Source organism: Pseudophryne corroboree, chromosome 4 (genome assembly GCF_028390025.1).
Source record: "Pseudophryne corroboree isolate aPseCor3 chromosome 4, aPseCor3.hap2, whole genome shotgun sequence".
NCBI classification, from domain to species: domain Eukaryota; kingdom Metazoa; phylum Chordata; class Amphibia; order Anura; family Myobatrachidae; genus Pseudophryne; species Pseudophryne corroboree.
This window is the reverse complement of record NC_086447.1, coordinates 475435974-475455290: the sequence shown is the minus strand read 5'-3', so window position 1 is coordinate 475455290 and position 19317 is coordinate 475435974.

Genomic DNA, 19317 nt, shown 5'->3' with positions numbered 1-19317 from the left:
ATTCTAAAACACAGAAGAGCGGTCCTCAAGCGCTGCTAGATTTTCTCAAATTAATTTCGTGAACACAGTTCTGTTGGTATATGTGAGAAGAGATCACGGCACCAAAATATTCAATAATCAATGTCAGCTCCAAACTTTTCTGGAATAGACTCCCTTACTCACCGTTAAACAGTGAGATGCATGCGCATAAAGGTATCTTTTTACTCGATATTCCACTTGTTCATAATAAACTGTACTCTTATGAAACAACACTCACCTGGGTCAAAAGACCCTATATGCACCAAAAGGTTTCTCTTTCCTTAGGATAACCGTTAAACAGTGAGATGCGTGCGAAAAGAGATCTTTTTACTCAATATTCCACTTGTTCATAATAAACTGTACTCTTATGGAACAACACTCACCTGGGTCAAAAGACCCTATATGCACCAAAAGGTTTCTTTTTCCTCAGGATAACCTTCACGACACATCAAGTCTCAAAAATACACAGGGTAAAATCCAAAATAGTAAAAAAGGATTTTTATTTACTTAAAACCAAGTTCATGAAAAATAGTTAAAAAGATTCTTTAATATTTTGTAGGTAAAATACAAAAGTTGTATAAGAACGACAGAAAAAACCTGGAGGGCATACAATTTTGTATCACTCTATACCCATTGGCATTAGGAATGCAAAAAAATATAAGGAGCCAGACTGATTCACCTCGATGTTCCCGGGAAAAACAAAAAGGGAACCTAACAGTCTTCCTTAAATTTAGATGGTGTGCAGACCAAGATGAAATAAAGCCAATAGATAAAATAAGAGGGAATGCCAGTCTCCAGGAATACCTCAACACCAACGCGTTTCGGAAATCCTTTTCCTTCCTCAGGGTGTAGAGTCATACAAACTGACCTGGGGTTTTATACCCTACAGTACAGGTCACATGGAAATTCCCACCAATCCTATCCCTAGTTTTATGTATACACATATATATCCGTAATTACCATATCTTAGCATATCATATAAAATCCTTACATAAAAAGGCATTGATCAAACTAAAAATATCCCCAATTTCATAATTATAAAGATCCCTTTATATATAAAAACAGTTGATTGGTCAAAGTTAAACTATGATCCGGATTCGTGGAATGTTACATTTTGAACTGCAAATGCAGTGAATCATCCGTTCCATATAGTTGGTAAAGTCCATGTCTTCCCAATGTTCATCTACCCATAAATCACTGCTTCCAAACGAAACACGGCATTTCCCGTCAAGGATTCCCGCCAAAGTAATCCAGTTTATTGTTGTCATGGAGACGTTCATTCTATATCCGGATTACGTCATCAAGACACGTCGCGGCGCTGTCCATAAGCGGAGGTAATCTACGTCCTCACTCTCGCGATGGTTGCCATGGCGACCTTCATAAACCGGAATCATGCGTTATCACTTCCTGTCTGTGAAACGCAACCAGGAAATAGTGCCGCGCTCGTTGGAACGCAAACATTGATACGGCAGTCATACAGATAAACATACAGGGAAAAAGAGAAAAAGTAGAACAAATTTAATAAATTATACCTAATACATCCTCCATAATACCATTAAGATACCATATTAAAAAAAACCACTTTATAAAAACCATTTGGTTTCGAACTCCACATTCAAGCCCCTTGGGACCAATGTTTTAAGTTCGTATATGCTCCTCATCTCTTCTCTGGCTAAAATTTCTTCCTTATTATCCATTCTCCAATTAGATCTAACTGCCTTTATACCACAGAAACTAACCATATTTTTAATGTCACAATTATGAGCATTTTTAAAATGCAAAGATACATTATGTGTCTCCAGACCTTTCTTCACATTGCGTATATGTTCAGACATTCTTATTTTTAACATACGTGATGTGCGGCCCACATATTGAGCTTTACATTTACACTCAAGAAGGTACACTACATCTTTTGTATTACACGTAATGAAATCTTTTATTGGGTAAACATTGCCTGTATGTGCAGATCTATACTCTGTAATTTTATTTTCTTTGCTTCCACATGTGCGGCACATCTGGCACATCCCACACCTGTAGAAGCCCTTTGATTTGTTCCTAGTGGTTATCTTAGGAACAGTTAAAGCACTTTTAACCATATTGTTTTTTAGGTTACGTGCTTTTCTGTATACAAATCTCGGACATTCTGAGATATAGGGTTTTAACAATGGATCTCGATTGAGCCCTCCCCAATGTTTTCTTATAATGCCCTCTATCTGTCTGTGCTGACTGTTGAAGCCAGTAATAAATGGAATGGTCTCACTTGTAACTTTTCTATCCTTCCCTTTGTTATTTTTTAAACTCAGCGTTCTATCCTGAAAAGATACTTCCTCTCTTATTTTCTCCACTACGTCTTTATCGTATCCTTTCTCCACAAATTGATTACTCAAAATAACTGCTTGTTCTTGATAAGTATCCATATCAGTACAGTTCCTCCTTATCCTCTGGAACTGACTGATAGGGATGCTTTTGAGCCAGTTTATGTGGTGGTTGCTGTTATATTCAATAAAAGAATTACAATCGGTAGGTTTGATGAAGTTTTTTGTTTTTAAAGTACTATTATCCACATATATACTCAAATCTAAAAAGTCAACCTGAATTTCACTAATATTGAACGTCAAAACAATATTATCCTGATTATTATTTAAATATTGACAAAACTGATTTAAGGATGATCTATCGCCCTTCCAAACGAACAAGATATCATCTATATAGCGATGCCATGTCACCAGACTGGCACCGAAACCATGCCCACTCCACACTGATTTCTCCTCCCAGTGGGCCATAAAGAGATTGGCATAACTCGGTGCCAGCCTGGTGCCCATGGCAGTTCCGTAATCCGGATATAGAATGAACGTCTCCATGACAACAATAAACTGGATTACTTTGGCGGGAATCCTTGACGGGAAATGCCGTGTTTCGTTTGGAAGCAGTGATTTATGGGTAGATGAACATTGGGAAGACATGGACTTTACCAACTATATGGAACGGATGATTCACTGCATTTGCAGTTCAAAATGTAACATTCCACGAATCCGGATCATAGTTTAACTTTGACCAATCAACTGTTTTTATATATAAAGGGATCTTTATAATTATGAAATTGGGGATATTTTTAGTTTGATCAATGCCTTTTTATGTAAGGATTTTATATGATATGCTAAGATATGGTAATTACGGATATATATGTGTATACATAAAACTAGGGATAGGATTGGTGGGAATTTCCATGTGACCTGTACTGTAGGGTATAAAACCCCAGGTCAGTTTGTATGACTCTACACCCTGAGGAAGGAAAAGGATTTCCGAAACGCGTTGGTGTTGAGGTATTCCTGGAGACTGGCATTCCCTCTTATTTTATCTATTGGCTTTATTTCATCTTGGTCTGCACACCATCTAAATTTAAGGAAGACTGTTAGGTTCCCTTTTTGTTTTTCCCGGGAACATCGAGGTGAATCAGTCTGGCTCCTTATATTTTTTTGCATTCCTAATGCCAATGGGTATAGAGTGATACAAAATTGTATGCCCTCCAGGTTTTTTCTGTCGTTCTTATACAACTTTTGTATTTTACCTACAAAATATTAAAGAATCTTTTTAACTATTTTTCATGAACTTGGTTTTAAGTAAATAAAAATCCTTTTTTACTATTTTGGATTTTACCCTGTGTATTTTTGAGACTTGATGTGTCGTGAAGGTTATCCTGAGGAAAAAGAAACCTTTTGGTGCATATAGGGTCTTTTGACCCAGGTGAGTGTTGTTCCATAAGAGTACAGTTTATTATGAACAAGTGGAATATTGAGTAAAAAGATCTCTTTTCGCACGCATCTCACTGTTTAACGGTTATCCTAAGGAAAAAGAAACCTTTTGGTGCATATAGGGTCTTTTGACCCAGGTGAGTGTTGTTTCATAAGAGTACAGTTTATTATGAACAAGTGGAATATCGAGTAAAAAGATACCTTTATGCGCATGCATCTCACTATTTAACGGTGAGTAAGGGAGTCTATTCCAGAAAAGTTTGGAGCTGACATTGATTATTGAATATTTTGGTGCCGTGATCTCTTCTCACATATACCAACAGAACTGTGTTCACGAAATTAATTTGAGAAAATCTAGCAGCGCTTGAGGACCGCTCTTCTGTGTTTTAGAATATATGTCGACTAAAGAAGTGGTGTTCTTTTGAGCAGGACTGAGCTGCAGCTAGGAAGGCGCAAGTTGCATTACTCTGTTTTTTGTTATAGTATCTGTTGCACCATTGTGTGTGTCTTGCCGCCATAAAAATGTTTAATCATAGGGCTGAGAGAAAGGCCCAAGTAACTGAAGTTTTCAAAGGAAAATGTGATGTTAGTCTTACAGATTACAATTTGGAAAATGCAATGTATAAAATGGAAAAGTTATTAACCAAAGAGAGCAAAATATGGTGGGAAGTGACATCCCTTGAAAAGTATTGTTCAGAAAATATGATTCCAAGGGGGCTACGTATTACAAAAGTCCCCTCTTTTGACAATGTATCTGAGGAATTTAGGGGCAATTGGCATAAAATCTTGGATACTTGCTCTTTCTCCCTAATGGGTTTGATTATTAGAGAAAAGAGCAAAGATCTACGAGATTTGGAAAGTGAGATTGAAACATTAAAATCCCTTATAGATCCCTTCTCCAATATGGACGAATATAGGGGAATGGAAGATACAATAAGAAGAAAGGTGGAGAGAAATGAAAAGGAGATCAGAATGAAAAAATATAAAAAGTATCATAGGGATAAAAATGATTATGAAAAAGGTAATATTTATCCATCTAAACCAACTAAAGATCCCTTAGATGGAGAGGAGAAAGATAATATGGGAATAAGAGAAAGAAATAACAGAATACAACTGGATAGAAAAATGCATGGAAGAAAAACTCCCGAAAGGACATTAAGAAGATCACCAAATAGAAAAAAAGTAATAGAAAGAAGGTTTCCATCCAATCATTTCTCTCCGTTACCACTCCCTCAAAGAAGACGATACAGGGATACTAATTTTGTGAGGAATCCAAATAGATATCAGAGATCAGAGCAGGATAATGATAACTGGAGATGGAAAAATAGGAGGGAGGATCAGGGAGATTTCCAAAGACACAATAGGTATGAAGTATTAGATACCGAGGATCATTTTTTAGGGAAACGAATGAATATGTCCCGCCAACAAACATAGTAACCCATCATAAAAATAGAAGAAGAGGGAATAGGGGAGGTAAGAAAAATTGTCTCAATAAAAGACGAAGGATAAAACTGAAGGTCAAAACGGATACCCCAATACAGGAAGAGAAAGAGATAATAGGGATCATAGAAACAGATATGGAATCTAAAACTAAGATCCATAATTTAAGTAACTATCAATTAACTGAACATGAGATAAAGGTACTTGAAAAAGGCCTTAAGTTTGCCCCTTCAAATAAATGTGATAAATTTGATGTTTTTGTTGATATAGAAAAATTTATCAGAAGGTTAGCATTAAAACGTTTTTTTGAGGAAGCCCCAGAAAAAGGAAATAATAGTGAGGATCTTGGGAAACTTAGGTTTAAAAGGAAATCATCCTTTTTCCCGCGACATAAAAAGGGGTGTTTTGTGGAAGCCTTTGAAAAATCTGTAAAGGAAGATCTGGAGTCTTTACAATTCAAGCCAAATAGGAAAAAGAATCTAAGTAGAGAAGAACAAGAAGCGGTAAAGTCACTCAGCACAAATAAAAATATTGTAGTGAAACCTGCGGATAAAGGGGGGAGTGTTGTTGTGATGAATATAGAAGACTATAATGAAGAGGTTATGAGACATCTATTAGATAAAGATACATACAAAAAATTGAGGAATAATCCAGGGATCACTATATCCAAAAAATTTGAGACATTCTTGGCATTATATACTGGTAAGGGAGTTTTGACAGAGGAAGAGAGGTTATTTATGACTATTGAAAAACCATCTATCCCCGTAATATATATATTGCCTAAGATTCATAAATGTAAGACGAAGCCACCCGGTTGCCCAATTGTTGCAGGGACAAATTCATGTTTGTCAAATTTGTCCCTATATATAGATTCTCTATTACAACCACTGGTTAAATCGGTACCCTCTTATCTTAAGGATACGATTGATACGATCAATAAAGTTGATGAAATTCACTGGATGGAGGATTACATCCTAGTGACTGCTGACGTGGCTTCACTATATACTATTATTTGTCATGAAAAAGGTTTGGAAGCCACTGAAGTATTTTTGAGACGCAGTGATATGTCAGAAGATAAAATCCAATTTGTATTGGAGGGGATTTCTCTTATTTTACAGAATAATTTTTTCTGGTTTGATGACAATTTTTATTTGCAGTTGACTGGAACTGCCATGGGCACCAGGCTGGCACCGAGTTATGCCAATCTCTTTATGGCCCACTGGGAGGAGAAATCAGTGTGGAGTGGGCATGGTTTTGGTGCCAGTCTGGTGACATGGCATCGCTATATAGATGATATCTTGTTCGTTTGGAAGGGCGATAGATCATCCTTAAATCAGTTTTGTCAATATTTAAATAATAATCAGGATAATATTGTTTTGACGTTCAATATTAGTGAAATTCAGGTTGACTTTTTAGATTTGAGTATATATGTGGATAATAGTACTTTAAAAACAAAAAACTTCATCAAACCTACCGATTGTAATTCTTTTATTGAATATAACAGCAACCACCACATAAACTGGCTCAAAAGCATCCCTATCAGTCAGTTCCAGAGGATAAGGAGGAACTGTACTGATATGGATACTTATCAAGAACAAGCAGTTATTTTGAGTAATCAATTTGTGGAGAAAGGATACGATAAAGACGTAGTGGAGAAAATAAGAGAGGAAGTATCTTTTCAGGATAGAACGCTGAGTTTAAAAAATAACAAAGGGAAGGATAGAAAAGTTACAAGTGAGACCATTCCATTTATTACTGGCTTCAACAGTCAGCACAGACAGATAGAGGACATTATAAGAAAACATTGGGGAGGGCTCAATCGAGATCCATTGTTAAAACCCTATATCTCAGAATGTCCGAGATTTGTATACAGAAAAGCACGTAACCTAAAAAACAATATGGTTAAAAGTGCTTTAACTGTTCCTAAGATAACCACTAGGAACAAATCAAAGGGCTTCTACAGGTGTGGGATGTGCCAGATGTGCCGCACATGTGGAAGCAAAGAAAATAAAATTACAGAGTATAGATCTGCACATACAGGCAATGTTTACCCAATAAAAGATTTCATTACGTGTAATACAAAAGATGTAGTGTACCTTCTTGAGTGTAAATGTAAAGCTCAATATGTGGGCCGCACATCACGTATGTTAAAAATAAGAATGTCTGAACATATACGCAATGTGAAGAAAGGTCTGGAGACACATAATGTATCTTTGCATTTTAAAAATGCTCATAATTGTGACATTAAAAATATGGTTAGTTTCTGTGGTATAAAGGCAGTTAGATCTAATTGGAGAATGGATAATAAGGAAGAAATTTTAGCCAGAGAAGAGATGAGGAGCATATACGAACTTAAAACATTGGTCCCAAGGGGCTTGAATGTGGAGTTCGAAACCAAATGGTTTTTATAAAGTGGTTTTTTAATATGGTATCTTAATGGTATTATGGAGGATGTATTAGGTATAATTTATTAAATTTGTTCTACTTTTTCTCTTTTTCCCTGTATGTTTATCTGTATGACTGCCGTATCAATGTTTGCGTTCCAACGAGCGCGGCACTATTTCCTGGTTGCGTTTCACAGACAGGAAGTGATAACGCATGATTCCGGTTTATGAAGGTCGCCATGGCAACCATCGCGAGAGTGAGGACGTAGATTACCTCCGCTTATGGACAGCGCCGCGACGTGTCTTGATGACGTAATCCGGATATAGAATGAACGTCTCCATGACAACAATAAACTGGATTACTTTGGCGGGAATCCTTGACGGGAAATGCCGTGTTTCGTTTGGAAGCAGTGATTTATGGGTAGATGAACATTGGGAAGACATGGACTTTACCAACTATATGGAACGGATGATTCACTGCATTTGCAGTTCAAAATGTAACATTCCACGAATCCGGATCATAGTTTAACTTTGACCAATCAACTGTTTTTATATATAAAGGGATCTTTATAATTATGGAATTGGGGATATTTTTAGTTTGATCAATGCCTTTTTATGTAAGGATTTTATATGATATGCTAAGATATGGTAATTACGGATATATATGTGTATACATAAAACTAGGGATAGGATTGGTGGGAATTTCCATGTGACCTGTACTGTAGGGTATAAAACCCCAGGTCAGTTTGTATGACTCTACACCCTGAGGAAGGAAAAGGATTTCCGAAACGCGTTGGTGTTGAGGTATTCCTGGAGACTGGCATTCCCTCTTATTTTATCTATTGGCTTTATTTCATCTTGGTCTGCACACCATCTAAATTTAAGGAAGACTGTTAGGTTCCCTTTTTGTTTTTCCCGGGAACATCGAGGTGAATCAGTCTGGCTCCTTATATTTTTTTGCATTCCTAATGCCAATGGGTATAGAGTGATACAAAATTGTATGCCCTCCAGGTTTTTTCTGTCGTTCTTATACAACTTTTGTATTTTACCTACAAAATATTAAAGAATCTTTTTAACTATTTTTCATGAACTTGGTTTTAAGTAAATAAAAATCCTTTTTTACTATTTTGGATTTTACCCTGTGTATTTTTGAGACTTGATGTGTCGTGAAGGTTATCCTGAGGAAAAAGAAACCTTTTGGTGCATATAGGGTCTTTTGACCCAGGTGAGTGTTGTTCCATAAGAGTACAGTTTATTATGAACAAGTGGAATATTGAGTAAAAAGATCTCTTTTCGCACGCATCTCACTGTTTAACGGTTATCCTAAGGAAAAAGAAACCTTTTGGTGCATATAGGGTCTTTTGACCCAGGTGAGTGTTGTTTCATAAGAGTACAGTTTATTATGAACAAGTGGAATATCGAGTAAAAAGATACCTTTATGCGCATGCATCTCACTGTTTAACGGTGAGTAAGGGAGTCTATTCCAGAAAAGTTTGGAGCTGACATTGATTATTGAATATTTTGGTGCCGTGATCTCTTCTCACATATACCAACAGAACTGTGTTCACGAAATTAATTTGAGAAAATCTAGCAGCGCTTGAGGACCGCTCTTCTGTGTTTTAGAATATATGTCGACTAAAGAAGTGGTGTTCTTTTGAGCAGGACTGAGCTGCAGCTAGGAAGGCGCAAGTTGCATTACTCTGTTTTTTGTTATAGTAGATGTATAGGCTTGAATGGCCTTTTGCTGCTCCTCCATCCTCTGAAGCATATAGAGGGTTGAATTCCACCTCATTACCACCTCTTGCTTTAGATGATGGCGGGGCAGTTTCAGGAGTGTTTGCTGGTGCTCCAGTCTTCGGCACGCGGTGGCTGAGTGCCGAAAGTGGCCCGCAATTCTTCGGGCCACCGACAGCATCTCTTGCACGCCCCTGTCGTTTTTAAAAAATTCTGCACCACCAAATTCAATGTATGTGCTAAACATAGGATGTGCTGGAATTTGCCCACATGTAATGCACGCACAATATTGGTGGCATTGTCCGATGTCACAAATCCCCAGGAGAGTCCAATTGGAGTAAGCCATTCTGTGATGATGTTCCTCAGTTTCCGTAAGAGGTTGTGAGCTGTGTGCCTCTTATGGAAAGCGGTGATACAAAGCATAGCCTGCCTAGGAATGATTTGGCATTTGCGAGATGCTGCTACTGGTGCCGCCGCTGCTGTTCTTGCTGCAGGAGGCAATACATCTACCCAGTGGGCTGTCACAGTCATATAGTCCTGAGTCTGCCCTGCTCCACTTGTCCACATGTCCATGGTTAACTGGACATTGGGTACAACTGCATTTTTTAGGACACTGGTGACTCTTTTTCTGACGTCTGTGTACATTCTCAGTATCGCCTGCCTAGAGAAGTGGAACCTAGATGGTATTTTGTACCGGGGACACAGTACCTCAAGCAATTCTCTAATTCCCTGTGAATTAACAGTGGATACCGGACACACGTTTAACACCAACACAGCTGCCAAGACCTGAGTTATCCGCTTTGCAGCAGGATGACTGCTGTGATATTTCATCTTCCTCGCAAAGGACTGTTGGACAGTCAATTGCTTACTGGAAGTAGTACAAGTGGTCTTCCGACTTCCCCTCTGGGATGACAATCGACTCCCAGCAGCAACAACAGCAGCACCAGCAGCAGTAGGCATTACACTCAAGGATCCATCGGAGGTATCCCAGTTAGGAGAGGACTCATCAGACTTGCCAGTGACATGGCCTGCAGGACTATTGGCGTTCCTGTCTAAGGAGGAAATTGACACTGAGGGAGTTGGTGGTGTGGTTTGCAGGAGCTTGGGTACAAGCGGAAGGGATTTAGTTGTCAGTGGACTGCTTCCGCTGTCACCCAAAGTTTTTGAACTTGTCAATGACTTCTGATGAATATGCTCCAGGTGACGTATAAGGGAGGATGTTCCTAGGTGCTTAACATCCTTACCCCACTTATTACAGCTTGACAAAGGCAACACATGGCTTGACACCTGTTGTCCGCATTTCTGCTAAAATAATTCCACACTGAAGAGGTGATTTTTTTTTTGTAATTTGACCAGGCATGTCACTGGCCATATTCATCCCACAGACAACAGGTGTCTCCCCGGGTGACTGACTTAAACAAACCACCTCACCATCAGAATCCTCCTTGTCAATTTCCTCCTCAGCACCAGCAACACACATATCCTCATCCTGGTGTACTTCAACAGTGACATCTTCAGTTTGACTATCAGGAACTGGACTGTGCGTGCTCCTTCCAGCACTTGCACGGGGCGTGCAAATGGTAGAAGGCGCCACCTCTTCCCATCCAGTGTTGGGAAGGTCAGGCATCGCAACCGACACAATTGGACTCTCCTTGGGGATATGTGATTTAGAAGAACGCACAGTTCTTTGCTGTGCTTTTGCCATCTTAACTCTTTTCAGTTTTCTAGCGGGAGGATGAGTGCTTCCATCCTCATGTGAAGCTGAACCACTAGTCATGAACATAGGCCAGGGCCTCAGCCGTTCCTTGCCAGTCCGTGTCGTAAATGGCATATTGGAAAGTTTACGCTTCTCCTCAGATGCTTTTAATTTAGATTTTTGGGTCATTTTACTGAACTTTTGTTTTTTGGATTTTACATGCTCTCTACTATGACATTGGGCATCGGCCTTGGCAGACGACATTGATGGCATTTCATCGTCTCGGCCATGACTAGCATGAGGTGGAAGTGGATCTTGATCTTTCCCTATTTTACCCTCCACATTTTTGTTCTTCATTTTTTAATGTGTGGAATTATATGCCAGTAATATATCAATAGCAATGGCCTACTGTACTGTACTATATATGTATACTGTTGGTCACCAATATGCTGCACTGTAATACTATATATACTTCTCACAAAAATGCAACACAGATTTGGAATGGATACTTGCAGTGACACAGAGCTGCAAGATACAGCAATGGCCTACTGTACAACTATATACCATTGGTCACCAAAATGCTGCACTGTAATACTAGATATACTGCTCACAAAAATGCAGCACAGATATGGAATGGATACTTTCAGTGACACAGAGTTGCAAGATACAGCAATGGCCTACTGTACAACTATATACTGTTGGTCACCAAAATGCTGCACTGTAATTCTATATTTTCTGCTCACCAAAATGCAGCACAGATATGGAATGGATACTTGCAGTGACACAGAGCTGCAAGATACAGCAATGGCCTACTGTACTGTACTATATATGTATATGTATACTGTTGGTCACCAAACTGCTGCACTGTAATACTATATATACTGCTCACAAAAATGCAGCACAGATATGGAATGGATACTTGCAGTTACACAGAGCTGCAAGATACAGCAATGGCCTACTGTACAACTATATACTGTTGGTCACCAAAATGATGCACTGTAATACAATAAATACTGCTCACAAAAATGCAGCACAGATATGGAATGGATACTTGCAGTGACACAGAGCTGCAAGATACAGCAATGGCCCACTGTACAACTATATACTGTTGGTCACCAAAATGCTGCACTGTAATACTATATATACTGCTCACAAAAATGCAGCACAGATATGGAATGGATACTTGCAGTGACACAGAGCTGCAAGATACAGCAATGGCCTACTGTACTGTACTACTATAATTATATACTGGTGGTCCCCAGTCCCCACAATAAAGCACACTGAGCACAGATATTTGCAGCACACTGAGCACAGATATGGAGCGTTTTCAGGCAGATAACGTAGATATTTTCAGCACACTGAGCACAGATATTTGCAGCACACTGAGCACACATATTTGCAGCACACTGAGCACAGATATTTGCAGCACACTGAGCACAGATTACGGAGCTTTTCAGGGAGAGAACGCAGCCACGTCCTCTCCATTCAATCTCCAATGCACGAGTGAAAATGGCGGCGACACGCTGCTCTTTATATAGAATACGAATCTCGCGAGAATCCGACAGTAGGATGATGACGTTTGGCCTCGTTCGGGTTAACTTAGCAAGACGGTAAGATCCGAGGCTGCCTCGGACCCGTATAAAATAGGTGAAGATCGGGGGGGTTCGGATCTCGGAGAACCGAACCCGCTCATCTCTAGTTTAATCTACAACTTCAATTGGTGCTGGAAGTGAAAGCAGATTATTTGGAGGCTCAACATAAATGTTCTCCCTCTGACACCAATCTCTTGAAGAATTGCTTAAAGTAAACAGTGACTGCAATGTGATTGTTTTGTGTAAGGTGCACTAAAATTTGTTTTGACTGAACCAAAAGCTTTATGTTGATGGAAAAAAGGTTTGTATAATGCTGGTGCAGGAGATAAGGGGAAAGTTTTCTAAGAAGTGTGTTCGGGCTGTGTTTAACAATTTTAGGACTAAGGTTTTGCATGGTTCAGATATGGTGAATGTATTTGCTAACTAGTATTCTCATCTACTGTATATAATTTTGCTAATGAATTGACTACTGTCAGAATTGGATGGATTTGTCTTCCCGGACTAGTACTATGGGTTGGAGCTGGTGAGACAGTCAATTGTAGGAAACAGTGAGGTCTTATGAAGTGCCTATGCATGAGAGGGTCTCCAAAGAGTAGGAATTAGATAATGACAGCTGAAAACCATACTGAAAATGGTAATATTGAATGTTGAACTAGAATTGTATTTGCTTGTTACCAGGCTAGGACTGGCTATGCCGGATGCCAGGCTGGGATCAGCTATTCTGGATGCTGGGCTGGGACTGGGTATGCTGGATGCCAGGCTGGGACCGGCTATGCTGAATGTCGGGCTGGGTTATCAGGCAAGAACTGGTGTAGCTGATAACTGGGATGGAACCAGTATGGGAGGCAGTTGAGCTGCAACTGGGATTGCTGGAATTAATAGTTCTGCAAAACCAATGGGACCTGGTTATTGAGCCAACTGGACCTGCTAGTGCTGGGAGTAGTAGTGCTGCAGGGCAGACTAGAAAGGATAACTGAATTGATGAGCTGGAAACTGGTGCTGCTGGGAACAGTAGTGCTGTAATGCTGGTTAGAGCTGGTGACTGAACTAAGCAGGCTGTAATTGGTATTGCTGGTAGCAGTAGTGCTGCAGACCAGGTCAGAACTGGTAACTTAATTAACCAGGCTGGAACTGGTAGTGTTGGAAGCAGTAGTGCTGCATAGCAGGTCAAAACTGGAACCAGAAGGCAGTATAACTGAAGCTAGATACTGATCTGTGAGGCCAGGAGCCAAGACACGCTGGTGGATAGCATCATTGCATTGGCAACTTGCCATCACTTCAGGAAACACTTTTATGGGGACTGCTGAGCTGTGATTGGAGGTCAGAGTCATGGGACATGGGCTAAGTTAACAATTGGCTAGGGCGTGCTCAGGTGACTTCCCAAGATGGTGGAATCCAATAACTGAAGCCAGCAGGAGAATATTGAAAGAGGACATTGGGTCCTCGTGTATCAACACTGCAGGAGCAGTGTGGACCAGCAGGAAGATAGTGGGCACCCTGGATTCCACTGAATAGGCATGTGGATTAGCGGAGAAGATAAGTACCTGAGAGGTGGAACCTGATAACTACAGTACATTCCAACCTTATGTTGATATTAATAAATTCCTGGATGACAGTCTCCATCCATCCATATATTCTACTACCTATCACTGTCTTAATGGTGCCTTAATGTTATAGGAGGTTGGTTGCGATATACTGTAGATTCCTTGCCCTTGGGCAAAGCTCCAGGCCCTGATATGTTTATTAATACTTTTATAAAGTGTTTAAAAATGTTCTGGTTCAAGTTCTGACTCTGATGTTTAATGAGGGGGTTTAATGGGAGATGTTGAAAGCCCAGATTGTGGCATTGCATAAACTTGGGAAGAATCCCTCATATTTACAAAACTATTGTTGGATAGCTTGTTGAATATGGACATTAAGATATATGTAAACTAATGAGCATTTGATAGCCTTGCTGAATATGGACATGAAGATATATGGTAAACTATTTGTCAGAGGTTAGGCCTTCTGATAACTTATTTGGTTAGCAAGACCAGGGCCTATATTTACTAATAATCCGAGTTTGACCGATTTGTGTTTTTTTTTTCTAAGTCCCAACACGGGAATTCACTAAGCACAAATCTCTGCAGTGTTTGGGCTATTCATAATGGTTTTAACGGCAAAGTTCAAAAATATGAATGAATAGACCATCGGTCAAATGCGGCTGTTATTTCATACAACACGGGTATTTACTATTCATTCGTATTTGGGTGTTAGTCTCTGAGTGCTCAATTACGGTCGTAATTTTTAGCGAATTCGTTAAAAAAAGCGGCAAAAAAAAAGACCTGCTTTTTTCAGGCGTGTTTATATGTGTTGCAACTTGCAACTAACAAATCACTCACACCTGAATTAGGATGCCTATAAAAGGATCTTAGGCCCATTTCAATCCACCTACTCTCAGAAATGGCAGCAGGACTGTGGGCCAGTGATATTTTGTGTGCTGTGGGATTCCTCAGACTCAGACATCAGCCTGTAAGTAACCAAGGCCGAGAAACTGAACATGGTCAGCAGGTTGTACAGGTTCCGCGGAGGCTGCGCAGGCCTCGTTTTTTTAGGGGGCGTTTAAACTTAAACGCATTGTCCGATGATACGGTCATACAGATGTTCCGTCTAAATTGTAACAACATTTTCCATCTGTATGACCTTGTCAAACTGGGCCTAGACCCTGAGACAGCACGCTCTCGCTCTGTCTCAGGCCTGCACAAACTCCTGGCTGTATTGCACTCTATGGCTACTGGCAGCTTTCAGGCTGTGTCTGGGGATGTCATAGGAATATCACAGCCCTCATTTTCAAGAATATTAACACAGGTGATGTATACCTAACTACCTCCTCTGTTTTTGGTTGGTTTTAATTACTCGGTGGCCAGTTCTGTCCTAAAATCTCATGTTTAATTTTCTATCAAATATACACACAGGTGTTGGCTGTTTTGCAGCCCCACATCAATGCCTCAATCTGCTTCCCTACCCAGGAGTCTCAGTGGCATGCCATCAGGGTAGATTTCTATGAGCTGGCTGGCATGCCCAATGTGCTGGGAGCCATAGATTGCACACACATTCAGCTGAGACCACCTAGGGGCAGGTAGCACATCTATACTAATCGTCATCTAGAGCACTCCACAAATGTGCAGGTGGTTTGTGATGCAAATCTCAAAATAATGAGTGTTGTTGCTGGTTACCCTGGGGGCTGCCATGACTCCTTCATCCTCAGTCAGTCATCCCTCTTTGATAAGTTTGAGGATGGAAAAATGCCAGATGGATGGCTGTTGGGTATGTAATTTTATATGTGTAGGCCTGTATCTACTTTGTCCAAACACAGGGGCAGATGTTTTAACCTGGAGAAGGCATAAGGAAGTGATAAACCAGTGATATGTGCAAGGTGATAAAGGCACCAGCCAATCAGCTCCAATATGTAAATTTTAATTTAGGAACAGATTGTCCGCTGCCTTTATTACCTTGCACATATCACTGGTTTATCACTTCCTTATGCCTTCTCCAGGTTACTTATGTGTTGCTGTATCTTAACATGAATCACGTTACTATATCTGTCTTTTAGGTGTTGGAGGATATGGCTGTTTCTCTTGGCTTCTAACTCCATTGTCCCGACCTGATACCCCTGCTGAACTCAATTGCAATCATGCACATAAGTCCATGCAGAATGTGATGGAGAGATGTTTTGGTGTGCTGAAATCTAGGTTTCGGTGTCTGGATAAGTCTGGTGGCCTTTTGTTGTATAGTCCCTTGAAGGTGACTCAAATTGTGTTCTGCTGCTGCTTTCTTCATAACATGTGTTTGCAACAACATCTGCCACATGTTGAGGAGGATGAAGAAAGCAGCAAGGAAGCAGATGAATGAGAGACATCTGGTGATACTTGGAGTACAGATCTGGGGAGGCAGGTTAGGCAAGACCTCATAAATCGTTATTTTTAAGGTAAGTTTTGTTTGCTTCTTTCATTTGTTGTGTAAGCCTAAATATATGTTGTCCCATTTTTCATTTAAAAACCATTACTCAGAATGTGTCTGTCTCTTTGAGACATACAAACATACCCTCGCTTTATGCAAAACAAATATAGCATGTGTCTTGTGTTTATTTTAAAACTTAAAACAACAGATTATGAGTGGCATGCATGAAGTCTGGATAAGTGTTATTAAACTTGCACAGATAATTTATTACAAGTACACATAATCCACATAGTAATTTATTTAGTATTTTACTTTATGATTGTGTGTAACGTCCTAATGCACAGGTTCTCAAACTCGGCCCTCAGGACCCCACACAGTGCATGTTTTTCAGGTAAGCCAGTAGAAGTACAGGTGTATAAATTACTCACAGACACATTTTAAAAGGTTCACAGGTGTAGCTAATTATGTCACTTGTGATTCTGTGAGGAGACCTGCAAAACATGCACTGTGTGGGGTCCTGAGGACCGAGTTTGAGAACCTGTGTCCTAATTAAACACTCCTCCACATATAATATGTTAGCCTTGAGGAATACATGTGTCCCTATGTGTGATGCTCCATCGTATTTAAGGGACACAAACTTAGTATCATCCAAAATAATTTATTTCGTAATGTTTGCTGCAGTAAACTTGCTGATTTGTAAGTCAATACAGTTTGCCACATATATCCATTATTATACACATTATTTGTGCTTATTAAAAAAAATTAAATTTCTTTGTTTCTGCATCATGTGTAAGAAACTGATTACTCATTTTTAACACACACAAACATGGCCCAACAATAATGACATTCATTTTGGCACTGAATTATCTAAATTCGATCACAACATATTAGGACCTTTTTAGCCAACTCAATTGTGTTATTCTTGTAATGCTGTATAGAGAAGAAAGGTACAAGAGTTAACAATCACATTGTAATTTGTATTGGTCATGGATGAATCTGCATGGCTGACAATTAGTCTGCCTGCAGGACATAAGAATGATTGGAATCTAGAAAGAGTAATGATTAGAAAAAAATCAAGTGGTCTTGTCACTGCATGCTAAAGACATTCTGCATGGCTGCCAATTAGTCTGCCTGCAGGATATAAGAATGATTGGAATCTAGAAAGAGTAATGATTAGAAAAAAATCAAGTGGTCTTGTTACTGCATGCTAACATCAATGTGCAGATCAAATAACTTTGTCCTCCTCCTAAAAAATTCAAAGATGTGAAAGAATAAATGTGTTGGCCAAAATCCTGTTGTTGTTTGTAACACTTATAATTAATGATGTTAAAAAAATTGACAAGGTGGTAAGTGTAATAGATACTGTGACAAACCTACACTTACTTAATGTGTTTATTTACTTCTCTATACAGAGATCGGTGAATCTATTTTTTATTTTTTTGTGGTTGGCTGCTTGGACTGCCTTTGCCTTTACCACTGTTGTTTTGGCGTGCTCTGGTGGAGCGCCTTGGTGGTGAGGATACTGGTGAGAGAATCGGAGTAGTCATACCAGAACTGCTGCTTGGTTGCTGATGGTGCTGGGATCTGAGTGTTTCATTGAAGTTAGTGAGGGTGGCATTAAGTTCACGTGTTGCAGCATTTTGATTCTCTAAAATTCTGGTGATAGATTCATTGATCATTTGATTGTTTTCTAAGATGTTGATGTAGCTTTGCTGTTGTCTGTGCTGTTCTTCCATTATGCATCGTAAGTTGCCCATGACATGTGTAATGTCTGCACGCATGATTTGAATGGTATTGGCAATTCTGGTGGTTGGTTCATTTTGGCGACTGATATTTCTGCTGATTCTTCTGAGGTGAGCTGGTAGGTTTGCAAAAATTTGGGTCTGCCTACGCAGGCAATCTTGATTAGTGGCCTGCTGTGTAGCCTAACTATCCAAAAACACTTGATAAGGGCCTTGTGCTACTGGTGTTGTTGGGCTGTGTTGTGGTGGTGGAGTGCTTTGCTGTGGTGGCGTACTCACAGGTGCTGGGTGGCTTATTCCTTGGATTAATGGCTGCATTTGTAACATGATTATCTCATCCATGTCACTGTGTTGCTGCTGTTGCGTCTGGATGCTGGTACCAGTACTAGAATCTGTAATTAGAACCATTTTGGTGTAAGTTTGACATATGTTTGAAAAATGTAAGCAAACCAATAAAAATGGAACACATGTATTTAAATGGTGCATTCAGATATCCAGCATAACAACATCATCACTCAGAACTACAAAACAGACATATTCCTGTTTGTGGCAAATGTGTCTGGTTACTTCATTATTACAACAAGCACATTAGTTGTATGGTAGATCAGACATACTCCACCATAAAACACACTTAAAATCTTAATTTTTGGCCTTACAGTGTTTAAATCTTAAACTTAGTAATGTTTTGACAAACACATAAGTTAAATTGCGGAAAAAATATTACTATTTTGCAAGCTTACACATGTGTTTATTTTGCAGCATCTTCAACACAATCTGCTGCTGTATGGCTGAAGTGGACATACATATCTTTACTGGATGTGGACAAGACCATTTTGGTCAGAATCCATTTGATGTTTTTTTTTCCGGTAAGTATTGCAGATTTTGTGGAATTTAGAGTTAATTAGTCTCATTAAATGGATTATTATGAGATGATTAATTTATTTCATCATTACAGTTTCTTACTCACAATCAAGATGAAGGGAGTGTGGTTGGTGTCTTGGAGGTATGACCAAAATTTGG